The following is a 5,224-nucleotide window of genomic DNA, read 5'->3' as shown; positions in this document are numbered from 1 at the left end:
AAAAAAAAAAAAAAAAAAAAAAAAAAAAAAAAAAAGAAATAGCCCAGAGGCTTACAGCATCTCCAGATGGGAGAGGGAACGGGGGTTGGGTGGCACATGTGGCCAAGGCCACCCCACTTCTTGGAAAAGTGATTGAGTACACATCCCTGGGACGTCGGGCAATGGGTTAGGATGGGGACAGTGTCAGGGCACTATGTCTCTGCTGCCTTCATCTCCAGGGTTGCAGACCGCATGTCCATAGTGGATGCCCCAGAGGCAGGGCACGGACGGCAGAATACCTTTCCTGTGAGAAACTCAGTTCTCCTGCTTACCATTTATATTGGATTGTGAAATGCCCTGTGGTCACTTTTGTTGATAATGTATTTTGATAAATTCTCTCTTTTTAGCTAGAGGGAACTGTTTTCTATACATGATCCTGGGACAAGAGACTTTGGCTCTGCTACTTGATGGAGGGACAGTGGCTGAAGGATGGGATGATCAGCCTTTGACCCCCAGGACCAGCAGTGCTCACTGGGGGTCCATGTTGGATGTGTGGCAACCCACTAGACCCTCCACGAGGGGTCTGCATGGAAGGATGGGGTTTAAGTAAAAATTTTAATAGGACTTTTTAATGACAGAAGTCTTGAATGTCTGGTTGAATATATTAAACAGACTACATTCTGCTTTGACTCATTTTCCAGTGATTATAAGAGGTTGGCTTGGATGATCTCTTCTTAAATGTGTTGCCAATAACATTGGTAGCCCTACTGATTCATGAGGAATCTCTCATTAGTGCAAATGTACTTCTGAAAGGCACATAAATGAGACTCCAGGGAAAAGTCCTGTCCAGAGATGCACTTATTACTGCAAGATGAGCCATGTGCTTTTTGCATTGAATGAGACCCAGAATATAGTATCAACCCAAGCAAAAATCTTACCCTGATGCTTAACAGTAGAAAATGATCTTCGTTTTCTGGACTGAATAAATCTCCAGAGGTTTCAGGATTGGAAGCTAACAAGAGTTTTGCATAAAACTCTTGAATTTTATTGCTAAGATTATGATAGATTAGTTGGAATGTAATTCCTAAACTTGTAGAAAAAAAAGTACAAATCTTTAAAATGTATTTTGATATAGTTCCATATAGAAACCTCCTTAAAATGTGTTTTACATTATATGGCATTGTGGATATTTTGCAAAACCACAGTGCCTTAAAGACATTCATATTACTCTTGTCTCCTCCCTTGCTTGGTTGCTGAGAGTGCATTTTAATTGGTTTGTGTTAATTGATTAAATGTAGATATTTGTAGCTCTTGTTGTTGGGTTTTGGAGGAGGAAGATCTCCAGAGACCTCAAGCTATCTCAGCTGTCCGCCTTGAAGCGGGAGTCAGGGACCTCAGGCAGCTCCCTGTGCAGAGAAGTACACCTTCTCCTCCTGCCCTGTAACTCTCTTCACATTCGTCTGGATTGAAGTAAAGGCACTGAATATGATGTCAGTGGGTCTTAGATTTTGCCAACTACAAATCTGTCAGTTCCTACATATGCCTCTCTCTAAAGACAGACACAGTTTGATAAATCACAGGCCTCCCTTTAGAGGTGATATGGTTATATCACCTCTGTGCCCTGTGACTGTGCAGACGGGGAAGTTATCTTTTGGGATGGGTAGAAGAGAAGGTTCATGCATCAGGCCCTTCCTGCATACAGGGCCCTGTGAGGTGGGCTGGCATCCCAGGCATTCCGTGGGCCCAGTGAGGGTCAGGAGGAGCCCAAGCCTGTCCTTTGCCAAGGTGCATCTACAGGAGCCTACCAGTGCAGGCCATTGCCAAGTTGTCCAGCTCTCTAGGTTACCAGGTTGCTTACACCTGCCTTTTCTTTCTATTTCATTACAAATCAGGCTCACTACTCCTCCCTCAGCACTTGGCAGCCACCAGGCTGATAGGCCTCTTTAGTGCTGTCCTCCAACCTTCCAGCAGATCCTGGATCCCACTGGGAAACTAACTCACCCCACCTGCTGCCTCTGCAGGGGCTGTGTGTATGTGGAGGTCAGGCAAGAAAAGGCCAAGGATGGCTCCTGGCAGTTCTTTGTTCAAGACGCCTGGCCGGCCGAGGAGCCTCTGCACACAGCTGCTTTCTGATGCCTGTCTTCTTCCCTTGCCTCTCAACACAGTGCCTGGGACAATTATGATGTTATTATGTGCTGTGCCCATTATTTCTTTAGCCATTGCTTCTGCACATGTTGTGAGCAGTTCTCTTAGAGCTCAACAGAAATAGCTCAGTGGCACTTAAACCAAAGTGGTCTGTACAGACCCAGGGTTTAGCTTTGCCCCAGGTGGGTTGGTTTGACACTTACCACTGGTCATGGGCGCGTCAGTAGGTGATGTCCAGCCCAGGTCAGGCGGTGTTTGTGGAACCCCCATGATGACAGCTCCTCTGGGGAAGGAGAGTTTCTTCGGTTCCATCTGCCATGGCTGGGATTGGGCATCCCTCCCCGACCACTCCCCAGCACAAGAGAGGTGTCAGTTTCTGAAATCTGTCGTCATTCACCGCATCAGCCTTCAGACTGGTGAAGTCAAGGGGCAGTGGGAGAATGGGGCAGAAATTCTCAGACCCCTCATAGCGCTACATCCTGACGTCTCCATGGAGGAGAAAGGGGAGGAAGGGGCTTAGTCCCTGGGGAGAGGTTGGGCCAGAAAGGAGGAGGGAGCCAGCCCTGAACTTCAGGGAGAGTTTCCTGGGTCCCTCTGAGGATGTTTTAATTCAGGGAGTCGGGGGGCCCAGGTGTTTCCAATGAACCATAAAACTAGGCACTCCATCAGAGCTGTGGTTTTAGGTTGCGTCCAAGAAGCTTTACTGGACATACGTTGGTAACAACGCCAGAGGGAGCTGCCTCTTTCCATTGTCCCACACATTTTCTCTTCAAGCTATTTTATATCTTGAAATTATGTTTATGCAATTTCAATTGAAGAAAGGGCCTGTTCCCTGAAGGTTTGGAAGCCATCTTGCAGTTAGTGGTGAATAGTAGGTAAAGGCTGAGGACTGCATCATGATTAAATTGATTAACTTCAAGCAAGACCAAATGTGTTTTGTCTCATCCCTCCCTGCCACCCTCTGCTCCCCTGGAGTTAGGGAGGCATCTGACTTACCCGCCAGTAAGGGGATTAAGCTTGTCATCTGGTATCATCACCTTGATCTGAAACCATGGGGAAGGAAGCTTTGGGCTTTGTAGCAGATGTGCTCAGCTGGGATGAGAACTTAATGTGAATTCCATCTTGCATCCTGAAAGATGTACTTGTGGGTGGTGCCTCCACTGGCTTTTCACCTTGTCACCTACCCCCCCAGGGCTGTTTGCTCTGGAGGTCACTGCATTAAAGCATTACTCTCAGATGGTCACAGTGGAAGGCACTTATGTGACTCACCACAGCGATGGAAACTTTCTGAGAACAGGGTGACACACCTCAGCCAGCCAGTCTTCCGAGTCGTAGTGAAAAGACTGACTTTAGCTGTGGGGCTCAGCAGCACTTACGGAAAAGAAGCGGAGTCTGTGCCTCCTGTGGAGCTCCCGCCAGCTGAGGCCTTGTAAAGGATGCTTCCCCCAGTGTTCTCAGCAAGACAAGGGCGGAGGCACCCCTGAGTCTTCCCAGAGAGCTTGGTCACTGTGCACAGAGTGGTGTGTTGGTGGTGTATATGCTCGAGAATCAGAGCCGTCAGGGTCTTGGGGACAATAAGAAGCAAGCTTAAAATATACAATTTTTAAGTCATGTTTTGTGAGTGGGTAAGAAATGAAGGGAAGATGATATTTTAGCAAATAACTCTGTTTTTAAGGACGTTGAGGTGATATGGATTGATGCGGCAAGATGTTTTTATTCCAGGGCCTTGAGCAGCAGGCAGTGTGTCCTGGAAATGTGAAGATGCTGTTCCTGGTCTGGAGTTTGCTGCTGAATGACCTGGCGTCCTGGGCCTCTCTGAGCTTCTGTCCCTTTCTCTGGGGCATGATTATTGGTTCTGTGGATTGGTGGTTTTCAACTGTGTTATTTTCATTTGTCTGGGAATGCTCTGCTCAAGTGAAGTCTTACCCACAAAAGTCGACAGACCTGCCCCTTGATCCTTCTCTTCCTCAGCCAAAAGGTCACTTAGAGGTGCCTAGAGGGCTGGGAGGACCTCCTGACTGGGTGAATTCAGGGATCCCTCTCCTTCCGCATGACTGTGGAGCCTGAAAAACCTCAGCAGCGTTTGCACCAACTCTCAATTGGGGTTCAGTTCAGGCCTGAAGAATTTGACCTGAAGTAGTCCTTGTAGTATTTTTATAACAAAGAGATGGTAATTGCTTTTCAAAGACTGAGTAAAAAAGGAAATGACTATGACTTTATTTCTTAATTTTTTTCTATAAAATAAGCCAGTCTGTTAAAAAAGATGTGAGATGTTAAATGTACCTCAAAGCATTCTTAATCCCACATCTCAAATGTGCTATTGCAGGACTGAATTTCAATAACATCAAATTGACTCCATGAGTAGTTACTTATAATCTAGATATCAGCATAATGAAGTATAATGTGAGAGTGAATATTATTATACCTTATGTGATGGTTAATACTGAGTGTCAACTTGATTGGATTGAAGGATGCAAAGTCCTGATCCTCGGTGTGTCTGTGAGGGTATTGCCAAAGGAGATTAACATTTGAGTCAGTGGGTTGGGAAAGGCAGACCTATCTTTAATCTGGGTGGGCACCATCTAATCAGCTGCCAGTGAGGCTAGAATATAAGCAGGCAGAAAAATGTGAAAAGGAGAGACTGGCCTAGCCTCCCAGCCTACATCTTTCTCCCATGCTGGATGCTTCCTTCCCTCGACCACTGGACTCCAAGTTCTTCAGTTTTGGGACTCAGAATGGCTCTCCTTGCTCCTCAGGCTGCAGATAGCCTACTGTGGGACCTTGTGATCATGTGAGTTAATACTTAATAAACTCCCCTTTACATATATATATATATATATATACACACACACACACACACATACATATATATATTCCATTAGTTCTGTCCCTCTAGAGAACCCTGACCAATACACCTTATTTTTTGTGATTTCATATAAAACCCATAACAAAATGGGAGGTAACTGCACTCCTGATACATGGAGCTCACAGGATACTAAAGCAGTGTCACTTGAGTGTAATGTGTAGATGCATACACCACGTGTATGAATTATGCTGTGTGAATGATGGTTCTTTGGATCAGTCTATATAAAAATATATA

Source organism: Rhinopithecus bieti, unplaced genomic scaffold (genome assembly GCF_001698545.2).
Source record: "Rhinopithecus bieti isolate Rb0 unplaced genomic scaffold, ASM169854v2 scaffold_9876, whole genome shotgun sequence".
NCBI classification, from domain to species: domain Eukaryota; kingdom Metazoa; phylum Chordata; class Mammalia; order Primates; family Cercopithecidae; genus Rhinopithecus; species Rhinopithecus bieti.
This window is presented reverse-complemented; position numbering follows the sequence as displayed.